The sequence below is a fragment of the Palaemon carinicauda genome, chromosome 23 (genome assembly GCF_036898095.1).
Source record: "Palaemon carinicauda isolate YSFRI2023 chromosome 23, ASM3689809v2, whole genome shotgun sequence".
Taxonomy (NCBI): domain Eukaryota; kingdom Metazoa; phylum Arthropoda; class Malacostraca; order Decapoda; family Palaemonidae; genus Palaemon; species Palaemon carinicauda.
Window position 1 is genome coordinate 55,612,867 of NC_090747.1, and position 12,500 is coordinate 55,625,366.

The window sequence follows — 12,500 nt, forward strand, 5'->3', positions numbered from 1 at the left end:
CTAGGTATAAAGTTTAGTTAGTCAGAGCGACATTCCCGGTTGTTTTGCTTTGATAAATTTTAGCTATTTAGCATTACATAGGATTTCCTTTCGTGCTTAGTATTATTTTGGCGAAGTATTCGCCATTCTGGCCTACCCTAGGCCATGTAGCCTAGTCGTTTGGTCCTAGTACTTCATGCATGATTTTGGTTTTTCCGAGTGTAATAAAAATTTTATTGAAGCTTTAGGCTATGTTTTATACATTTAAGATTGTGTGGAATATTTCCCAAGATAGTATACCGAGTGAGTTTCGGTGATTTAGGTAATCGATTCTCTTGGTGCCTAGGCTAAGTTGCTTATGGAGCCTTAGTATACTTTCTCCCCGGTTGCTTTCTTTTCTTCGGAGAAGGTCTGCAATCCCTTTCCCTCTGTTTAAGCCTTGGGCTTATCCCTAAGTGGTTTTTTCAGAATTAATTTTCGATAAAACTCTACTGGGGTGTTACTGTACCTTCCTGTTCCAGTAAGTCTGGTTCAAAGAGGGACCAGAACAACAGAGTTTTTAGTCTGAGTCTGTGCTTGTCTGGCTTGGGGTAGAGTCTCCCTCGCTGGCCTGACACAGACAAAGGTGGCTTAGCCTCCTTAGGTCACTACCGAAGGTTCTGTGGATATGATTCCTTCTTTTGTGATCTACCAGACTAGTCCTTGTTGCTGTTCTTGGGGGAGGATAAGTTTCTTTCCCTGGGAGTGGGCAACACCTTCCTTGCTTTGGTGCTCTGGGAGCTGGCAAGTATTGCTGGCCTCCCCCCTTAGATCTCCCTTAGGCTAAGATAAGTTTCCTGGCTGCGGGGTGATCCGTCACTAAAGCAAGGTTGGTAAGACCCTCTTTTGTCCCTTTCCCCCTCTATCTCAGTAATGGCCTAGCCATTACAGTACTGTACGTCGTTCTACATCTGGACCTAGTATAGGTTAGGATGTGGAATTGACTCAGCCCCCTGCCGGCCGGCAAGGGTCTTATATTTTGAGTGCTGCCCGGACCTCCCTTGGTCCCTCATCCATGCCTGCCTGTTGAGCCAGACGGCATTGGCCAGGAAGCCTGAATTATATTCTCCCCTTCCTTATATGCACTCTTTCGGATTGCCGGGCTTGGAGGTAGTGTACAGTCTTATCCTGGCATCCATCCTATTTTTCTTCTAATGCTGTACCCGACCCGGCTGCCGGCCTATGAGGCCGGCAGCCGGGCAGGTGTAGTCCTCTGGTTCTTTTGCTGCCGGCTGGCATCGGTCCTGTACCTTTGCCGGCCGGCTAATGTCAGCCCTTGTCTGCCGGTCACCAAGAGTGTGGCCAGCAGCTGGGTACTACCTTATGTAGTTGCCAGCCGACATTGGCTGTTGCCGGCCGGCAATTGCTGCCGACCGTCACATGCATTTGAACCAGAGTTCTGCCGCCTTATAGCTGTTAAGTAGTATACTTTAAAGCTAGTTATGGTGTGTGCCGGCCGGCAGGTGCCGGCCGGCACGTATCCTCCTATACTGTACTAGTATTCTTCAGTATAACATATACAGTAAGAGGAATACTATAGTATGGGTTTTGGTACAGCACTGTGTGTTCTAACACTTTTGTGTTTTCTTGCACAGTCCTTTGCTGTTGCCCTACAGATAGGAAAGTGAGTTCTTTCCTGTCTATTATCCAGGATTTTAAAATCATTGCTTAAGTGTGAGCTCCACCTGTTTCCTCTGGAAACTTTGCATTGGTTACTCTAGAAGAGATTAACCTTTTGATTTTATTATCTGGAAGGCTGCAACAATGGGTTGTGAGGGAAACACAAGTGTGTGTCTTTCCTTTCTGAATTGTTATGCTATACTATGCATATCCAGTGATACATAGTTCACTTGATACTCATGGAAATTTCTTCTCTTTACAGAAGGACCCTCCGAAGTGCGTAAGTGCTTTCTGCAACGTCCGCAGCAAGAACCTCTGCGGACATGAGTTTTGTAGGAGACACGCAGCATGCGCTGTCTCCAAGGATGATCTCCGGTATTGGGACCCTCAGGTATGTACTGTGTGCACTAACCTGATTACTGAGGCCTTTGATTCCCCTAGGACGGCGGAATCAAGGGATATAGCTAGGAAGAATCTTCGTACCTGGGTAAGGGGCTTCCAAAAGAACACTTCTGGCCCTTATCTTCCAAGTGAGAAGATGAGGGCGTATCTTTTTCCTAAGGCATCAGCTGATGCAGTGATTCCCCAGCCTCAAGAGGAGATCCCCCAAGTTCAGATCAAGGTGGATGCTGAAGTCGCTGTCGCGATGCAAGACATCCAGTTAGATGACAGGATGTCTGATGTGGACGAGTGTCTGGAGGAAGACCTCCTGGCAGAAGCCCAGGATGAAGTTCAAGCCCCAGACGTTGTAAAGGTAGAGGTCAACGAGGTGTCGGCTACTCCGGTTCAGATTCCGGAGCCTATTCCCTCAACATCGGCCGGTCTCCCAGTAGAGCTGGGACAAGCCCTCTCTTCTATTGTTGGAATGATCCAACAAATGCAGAAGGAAAATCAGGAGAAGGCGGCTGCAATGGAACTGCGAATGCAGTGCCTTGCAGAATCACATGGGCCCCAGAAAAAGCTCAATGTGAAAGACCTTCCCTTGTGCTCAGATGCTAACCCATGGAGGTATGCTGAGCACATGCCGATGACGACTGGAAAGATCGTCATCTCGGATAAGCTGGGCTCAGTTCCCCTGGAGGAGGTGGAATTCTGGCCCAGCAAGGCATCATATCCGGACTGTTATGTCCGGCTGAGGAAGGAACCAGCTTCAAAGGAGGAGACAGAGCCGAAGGAGGTCATAGTGATGGACCATGCTAAGGCTCAAGCTCTACTTTCATCCTCGATGAAAGAGAGGGGCTTCTCTAACTCAAAGGTAGCCGCATTGAACAGGAAGCTCCCTTCCTTTGTGTCCTCGCCTACTAGAGCCTTCCCCTTTTTACAGAAAGGGTTTGCGGCTGTACTAAAAGCAGTCGAGGCCGGCAAGCCTTGCCCCTCCCTAGAGGAGTGTAAACCCTTGTCGCTGGCCCTGCCTATGGACCACAAAGACTGGAAGGACGTCCATCTTACGTTCTCAGTTGGAAAGTTGGAGGCTGATATTGCCGGACGTCAGTTCGGCGAGGACCTCCCTAAGCTGTCTGACTTTCTTTTGCGAAGAGAGTTCGAGACAAAAGAAAGACTGGCTGCCTCAATGTCTCTTCAGACTACTCTCGAGACGATGGCAAGTGACCCCAAGGTCCATGAAATGTTCATGGTGGTGGCCAAGACTCATCTGGCCACAGTGACGAAGGACCTTTATGGCTTCGTCAAGGCAAGGAGAGCTTGTAGGGAGTTCGTGTTCACCTCGGCTACGGTGAGGCACGAGCCAAGGAAACTAATCTCCTCCAACATTTGGGGAAAAGACGTTTTCCCTACCGACTTGGTCAAAGAAGTTGTTGATAAGGCCGCCTTGGAGAATAGAAAATTTCTCCAGAAGTGGGGCCTGGCTATCAAAAGAAAGTCTTCCCCGGATGAGGGTCCTCAACCAAAGAGGAAGACTATGAGGACTAGGCTACCGTCTCGGCCAGCCAAGCCTGTTAGACAGCAACAGCAACTGCAATTGCCATTGCCCCCAGTGCCCCAGATCGTGGCACAAACCCCGACCACTTTTCAGTGGGTACCCCAGGCCGTGTCGACACAGTCCACGGCAATCACCCCAGCGTTCGAAGGGCAGTCTACTTCCTTTCGAACAAAGCCTAGAGGAGCAGCCAGAGGCTCGTCTAGACGCCCCTAAAGGGGAAGGGGATTCAAGGGTGGTCGTGGTCAGGAAGGCAAGACCTCTGGACGGCAGTCCAAGTGAGGTGATACCGGTAGGAGGGAGACTTCTGAAATTTCGGGATCGGTGGACCTTCGATCCCTGGGCCCACAGCCTACTCAAGAATGGACTGGGCTGGAGCTGGTACAGCACTCCACCCCCGTGCCTTCGGTTTTTCCAACACTCCACCCCCGTTATGGAGGAGTACGTTCAAGAACGGTTGGAGAAAAAAGGTGATCCGAAGGGTGAAGCCCATCAATTTCTAAGGGAGGCTGTTTTGTGTTCCCAAGAAAGACTCGGAAAAGCTCAGAGTCATTCTGGACTTGTCGCCACTCAACAAGTTCATAGTGAATTGCAAATTCAAAATGCTAACACTGCAACACATAAGGACCTTACTGCCCAAGAGGGCATATTCCGTCTCTATAGACTTGTCAGACGCCTATTGGCACATTCCAATCAGCCATCGACTCTCCCCCTACCTAGGGTTCAGGCTACAACAAAGACTATACGCCTTCGGAGCCATACCATTCGGGCTAAACATAGCCCCAAGGATTTTTACGAAGCTTGCGAGCGTAGCTCTCAAACAATTACGCCTAAAGGGAATTCAGGTAGTAGCCTACCTGGACGACTGGTTGGTGTGGGCAGCATCCGAGACAGAATGCTTGCAAGCTTCCAGTCAAGTGATCCAGTTCCTAGAGTACCTAAGCTTCAAGATCAACAGAAAAAAGTCTCGACTTTCTCCATCTCAAAGGTTCCAGTGGCTGGGAATCCACTGGGACCTTTTGTCACACCGTTTCTCCATCCCGGCGAAGAAAAGGAAGGAGATAGCGGGTTCTGTCAAGAGACTTCTAGATTCCGAAAGGATATCAAGACGCGAGCAGGAGAGGGTACTGAGCTCTCTCCAGTTTGCTTCGGTGACAGACCCAGTGCTAAGAGCACAGCTAAAGGATGCAATCGGAGTTTGGAGAAGTTATGCATCAAACGCGCGAAGAGATCTGAGAAGACCAGCCGCTGCGGCTAAGTACACTTCTCAGGCCTTGGTCCCAAGCCAGACATCTAAAGAAGTCGGTTCTTCTTCAGCCACCTCCCCCGTCGGTGACGATTCACTCAGACGCCTCGAAGGAGGGATGGGGAGGTCACTCTCATCGGAAAAAAGTCCAGGGGACTTGGTCCAAGCTATTCAAGACCTTTCACATAAAACTTTCTAGAAGCTATGGCAGTGCTCCTTACCTTAAAGAAAGTCTCCCCGCGTCACTCGATCCACATAAGGTTGGTGATGGACAGCGAGGTAGTTGTGAGATACTTGAATCGACAAGGATCGAGGTCACCACCTCTCAACCAGGTGATGTTGGCCATCTTCCGATTGGCGGAAAAGAAGAAGTGGTACCTGTCGGCAGTTCACCTTCAAGGAGTCCGCAATGTGACGGCGGACACTCTATCCAGGTTCACACCGATAGAGTCGGAATGGTCCTTAGACGCAGGATCATTCTTCTTCAGTCTGAATCAAGTCCCAGAACTGCAGATAGACCTCTTTGCGACGAAAGACAACAAGAAGTTGCCCCTGTACGTGCCCCGTACGAGGACCCCTTAGCGGGAAGCAGTGGACGCGATGTCCCTCGACTGGAACAGATGGTCCAAGATTTATCTGTTCCCTCCTCACAACCTTCTGTTGAGGGTCCTCAACAAACTGAGATCCTTCAAGGGGTAGCGGCAATAGTGGCCCATAAGTGGCCGAACAGCGTGTGGTTCCCCCTGGCATTGGAACTGTAGCTGAAGTTTGTACCGCTACCAGATCCAGTTCTGACCCAGCGAGTCCAGAAGTCAACTGTCTGCGCTTCATTACAGAAAACCCGGACCCTGCAGCTCATGATTTTCTCTCCCTAGCGGTGAGAAAGCGTTTCGGATTTCGAAAGCCAGCATACACTTCCTTGAGGAATATAAGTGCAAATCTACTAGAAGGCAATATGAGTCATCTTGGAGAAAATGGGTGGCCTTTTGTCAAGGCGAGGAATCCGCAGGAGATCCAGACAGACTTCTGCTTATCTTTCTTCTCCACCTCCATGGTCAAGGATTGGCAGCTAACACGATTTCAGCGTGTAAGTCTGCTTTGACAAGACCCATTCTATATGCCTTCCAGGTCGACCTAGGTAACGAGATCTTTAATAAAGTCCCGAAAGCCTGTGCTAGGCTCAGACCTTCAGCACCTCCAAAGCCCATTTCATGGTCTTTAGACAAGTTCTTCATTTCGCTTCTCTGTTGAGCAATGAAGAGTGTGCGTTAAAGGATTTGACACAAAAAGTTATTTTCCTATTTTGCACTCGCGTCCGGGGCCTGGGTTAGTGAGATTGTAGCCCTCTCGAGAGAGGCAGGTCGTGTTCAGTTCCTGGATGGAGGAGAACTGAACCTGTTTCCGGATCCTACGTTTCTCGCCAAGAATGAGTTACCCACCAACAGGTGGGGTCCCTGGAGAATCTGCCCTCTGAAAGAAGATGCATCTCTATGTCCAGTAGAATGCCTAAAGGTCTATCTTCATAAAACTTCAGACTTCAAGGGTGGTCAACTATTCAGGAGAGAAACATCAGGCTCGAATTTATCTCTGAATCAACTCAGAGCGCAAATCACATATTTTATTCACAGAGCGGATCCTGACAGTACACCCGCAGGTCACGATCCGAGGAAAGTTGCCTCAACCTTAAATTTCTTTAATTGTATGGATTTTGAACATCTCCGTTCATACACTGGCTGGAAGTCTTCCAGAGTGTTCTTTCGCCACTATGCGAAGCAAGTAGAGGAACTAAAGAGATCTGTGGTAGCAGTGGGTCGCGGTGTTAACCCTACTGTTTAACTCTGCGAGGAACAGTGGTCTTAATTGGGACGATTAATTCCAGGGTGAGTGTGTAGTTACATACTGTACTACAAACTAAGTGAGGACACTGTGTTGCCCATGTAGACTGTTCCATTTCCGAAGGTGAACCTAGCATAAGTGCAGACATGTGTGCCGAGCGTTTCTAACGCTAATGTCATTGATTTGTAATACAGACTTTTATGACTTTGATACCTCGGTATCTTAAAAGTGACATTTAATGTTTTTTCTTTCAGACAAACAAGTTCTGTTTACTATCATACTTATGCTTAAAGTTTTGGGTTATGCTCTTCTTATGTATATATATATATATATATATATATATATATATATATATATATATATATATATATATATATATATATATATATATATATATATATATATATATATATATATATATATATATATATATATATATATATATATATATATATATATATATATATATATATATATATTGTGGTTAACCTGTCTATTTATTGCCTGTCAATAAACTGGTTCTTGAGAACCTTGCGTCTCCTTCACCTGTGTCAATTTATTGGTATAATTGAGCATTCATTCTATGTACCTTATCTGGGATAATTCTAATAGAATTGTTCCTTTATGCAAGCTATGTTGCATTGGTTTTCCTCCTATGCGGATATAAAACCTTTGTCCAATACAAGTATTGTGCGGAGAACTGGTCGATATTTCATATTGACGCAGTGATTCTTTACAAACTATGCTTTACTTAATATAGGGCGAGACCACTATATTAGCTTGCCTGGTATTCATACATAGGTATATGTACTCTTCGAGACTTTTCCAGAGTCTAGTAGGACTCTTCCCTGTAGGGGGCAGGAAGCTCTAACATGGTTTATAGTTAGTTGAAAAGATGTATAACGGTAACATCTTAGGTCTCTAGGTCTAGTCGACCGGGGAAAAATTACATCCGGGGAGTACGGAACGTTCTGAGAATCCACAGATACAGTAATGCTCTGGTATACTTCCATCAGGACGACATGGCTTGAGCCCAAAAAACGGATTTTGAGCGAAGCGAAAAATCTATTTTTGGGTGAGATGGCCATGTCGTCCTGATGGACCCGCCCTTGCCTTTCTAAGAAAGGGCCGTAGGACCCCTCCCTACATACAGTATCTGTAGCACCTCGTGTACCCTACAAGGAATACAGATGGCGCCAGGATTGGCGCCAGGCACGCATACGAATCGGAAGATAGGGAGCCTTGGGAGCGGCTCCCCCTTTTTCTTTCCCGAATTCGTTTCTTGCCAATCGCCCCTTGCGAGATGAAATCTCTGTTCGGGATGCAGATTGCCATGTGACGTGTCAAGAATACGTCCTCTGATATGTCGCGATATCCCTTTCAGGAGGGATACTCGCTCCAGGAGTTAGAATTCTGGTACCTTAAGGTAAATTCTCTGGGAATATCGCCGTAGTTGTAATATACCCTAGGAAACTACCCTATAGGAACTTCCATCAGGACGACATGGCCATCTCACCCAAAAATAGATTTTTCGCTTCACTCAAAATCCGTTATATATATATATATATATATATATATATATATATATATATATATATATATATATATATATATATATATATATATATATATATATATATAAAAAATAAAAAGGAGGACGAAGAGTCTGGACAACATCTTTCAATTTATTGGTGCCGACTTTTCAGGACTCATCTCATTATCAAGGCTAAAATGGACATATAAAACATTATAAGCAAAACTCAGTAAAAATATATAAAATACAAAAAAAGACAGTCAGAAATAAAATTGAAATTATAAACACAGTTACAAGTAAAATATGGAGATAAAAAAAATAGCTAAGAGAAAAGCTGGCAAATTTAGAATTATCTTCCTGAGAACTGTCCTTCAGATAGTCACTCAGTTTTCTAGTCTGTTCCAGACAGGTTGGTCTCTTTAGACAATTTTGATTTTTTTTATATTTAATTTTAAGATACTTTTCTCTTAGTTATTTTTTTGGCATCAAGGCCATCTCAAGACGGCCTTGGCTGCATACGGAAGGTTATCAGGAAGATCCGGAAGACGGAGGGGAGTCGAGAGGCCGAGTTCATGATCAAACATAAGGTTAGCTACCTCGAGGGCTACGGTTGGTCCTGGGGGGGGGGGGGAGGTTTCCTAGGGGAATTTGGCCCCATGAAGTGACATAGAAAATTACGTTCTATCAATTAAAATTTCATACTTGCTGATACAAAAATCTTCATCCGTACGTGACACTCTCTCTCTCTCTCTCTCTCTCTCTCTCTCTCTCTCTCTCTCTCTCTCTCTCTCTCTCTCTCTCTCTCTCTCTCTCTCTCTCTCTCAAATATGATACTGTAATACTATAGCCCAAAATAGTAGATTTACAGTTTTCAGTAAATCAAGAAGGAAAATTCGTAATATATTTATGTATTTAAAGATATATATATATATATATATATATATATATATATATATATATATATATATATATATATATATATATATACATGTATATATATATATATATATATATATATATATATATATATATATATATATATATATATACATGTATATATATATATATATATATATATATATATATATATATATATATATATATATATATATATATATATATATATATATATATATATATATATATATATATATATATATATTGAGAAGAGAGAGAGAGAGAGAGAGAGAGAGAGAGAGTGAGAGTGAGTATATATATATATATATATATATATATATATATATATATATATATATATATATATATATATATATATATAGATAGATAGATATATAGATATATATATAGATATGTATATATATATATATATATATATATATATATATATATATATATATATATATATATATATATATATATATATATATATATACATACAGAGAGAGAGAGAGAGAGAGAGAGAGAGAGGAGAGAGAGAGAGAGAGAGAGAGAGAGCGATATGTATGTAGGTATATATGTATTTATGTATGTATGTATAATGATGGAGGGAAGTAACTGATGCACATAGAAGCTTCATACAAGTTACATAAATAAATATCCGTTTGTATCCACGTGTAAATGTGTTTTACCATTATCTGTATGAGATCTTCGGAAAAGCTCTTGAAATACAAGCTATGGGATATGAGGAATAAGTTGTTTTTGGTATTTCCGTTTCGATAATTCTGTACCTGAGATAATCCTGCCTTGGTGAGTCAAGGTTGTAAACATTGTCTTAGGTCAGAAAGGATTACGAACCCCACCTTTATTTCTTGTTTTATTTGATTCGTCATTGAAGCTTTTACTTTTCTCTACTTATTTTACTTTTTTATTTTTTGAAATAAGGAATTGCACATCCTATTTTACAAATACCTCGTACTTCTCTCCCTCTCTCTCTCTCTCTCTCTCTCTCTCTCTCTCTCTCTCTCTCTCTCTCTCTCTCTCTCTCTCGACGTTTCTAGGACCAAGGAGATTTCTAATTGGCGTCCTTGCACTTGGTGTGGCCAAGGGTGTGACCACTTCTCACCACCAGCCCAAAATTACCACGTGGCCTTTTGTTTACAAAGGAGGAATGTATGACCATACATACTGAATACATGTGATGTATGTTATATATCATAATTTTTAGGTGGTTTATAATATACAGTATATTTAGTATGAATACTTTTTTTTTTGGGGGGGGGGAACTTTGTACATATTCCCGAATTTTGTAAAAAAGAATTATAATAATAGTGTTCTTTTTTTTCATAGGAATAAATTTACAAATCATACAGAGTGGAAAGTAAAGAACATATTGTAGTTTGGTCATTTTTTTCGGTCAAAGTGATCCAAATATAATTTCTTAATTTTCAATAAAGATTTCATTCATCTTATAGGTGTAAATCATACAGGTCTAATAATTTGGCGTTATTTATTCTAATAATAATAATAATAATAATAATAATAATAATAATAATAATAATAATAATAATAATAATAATAATAATAATAATAATAATAATGTTTTTAACACAACAACATGCGAAAAACCGTATTTATTATTCACAATAGAAATAGACAAAATTCATATTGCAGGATTCATGCAAGAATTAAGTATATTTCTTTTTGTAATCCTTTTTTGTGTGGTAATCTTCAAAGCACTCAGTATGCATTGCAGGTTGCCTGGTACAAGTTTTTCAGTAATATTTTGTTTCTCTCCTTCCACCAGGTCCACGTCTATCACTGCATACAATGCATTCGGCGGATTGTTATTATTATTATTATTATTACTATCCAAGCTACAACCCTAGTTGGAAAAGCAAGATGCTATAAGCCCAGGGGCTCCAACAGGGAAAAATAGCCCAGTGAGGAAAGGAAATAAGGAAATAAATAAATGAAGAGAACAAATTAACAATAAATCATTCTAAAAACAGTAACAACATCAAAACAGACATGTCATATATAAACTATTAACAACCTCAAAAAACAAATATGTCATAAATAAACTATAAAAGACTCATGTCCGCCTGGTCAACAAAAAAGCATTTGCTCCAACTTTGAACTTTTGAAGTTCTACTGATTCAACAACCCGATTAGGAAGATCATTCCACAACTTGGTAACAGCAGGAAAAAAACTTCTAGAGTACTGCGTAGTATTGAGCCTCGTGGTGGAGAAGGCCTGGCTATTAGAATTAACTGCCTGCCTAGTATTACGAACAGGATAGAATTGTCCAGGGAGATCTGAATGTAAAGGATGGTCAGAGTAATGAAAAATCTTATGCAACATGCATAATGAACTAATTGAACGACGGTGCCAGAGATTAATATCTAGATCAGGAATAAGAAATTTAATAGACCGTAAGTTTCTGTCCAACAAATTAAGATGAGAATCAGCAGCTGAAGACCAGACAGGAGAACAATACTCAAAACAAGGTAGAATGAAAGAATTAAAACACTTCTTCAGAATAGATTGATCACCGAAAATCTTGAAAGACTTTCTCAATAAGCCAATTTTTTGTGCAATTGAAGAAGACACAGACCTAATATGTTTCTCAAAAGTAAATATACTGTCGAGAATCACACCTAAAATTTTGAAAGAGTCATACATATTTAAAGAAACATTATCAATACTGAGATCCGGATGTTGAGGAGCCACCGTCCTTGACCTACTTACAATCATACTTTGAGTTTTGTTAGGATTCAACTTCATACCCCATAATTTGCACCATGCACTAATTCTAGCTAAATCTCTATTAAGGGATTCACCAACCCTAGATCTACATTCAGGGGATGGAATTGATGCAAAGAGAGTAGCATCATCTGCATATGCAACAAGCTTGTTTTCTAGGCCAAACCATATGTCATGTGTATATAGTATGAAAAGTAATGGGCCAAGAACACTACCCTGTGGAACACCGGATATCACATTCCTATAATCACTATGGTGCCCATCAACAACAACTCTTTGAGATCTATTACTTAAAAAATCAATAATAATGCTAAGAAACGACCCACCCACTCCCAACTGTTTTCAGTATGAAAACAAGGGCTTCATGATTAACACGGTCAAAGGCAGCACTAAAATCAAGGCCAATCATACGAACTTCCCGACCACAATCAAGGGATTTCTGCACAGCATTGGAGATTGTAAGAAGGGCATCACATGCTCCAAGGCCTTTACAAAAACCAAATTGCAAAATAGGGAGTAGATGATTACCTTCAGCAAACCTATTAAGACGTTTTGCCAGAACACGTTCAAAAACTTTAGATAATATGGGAGTTATGGAAATTGGGCGGTAATCAGTGGGACTTGAGCTACCACAAACAAATTTACA

General features: G+C 41.7%; 1 protein-coding gene across 1 annotated transcript in view; it reads right to left on the reverse strand.

Moving 5' to 3' along the window:
* LOC137617592 (piggyBac transposable element-derived protein 4-like) overlaps positions 1 to 12,500 on the reverse strand; it is a 22,158-nt gene that overhangs the window by 7,824 nt on the left and 1,834 nt on the right. The gene's annotated exons all lie outside the window — the stretch shown is intronic.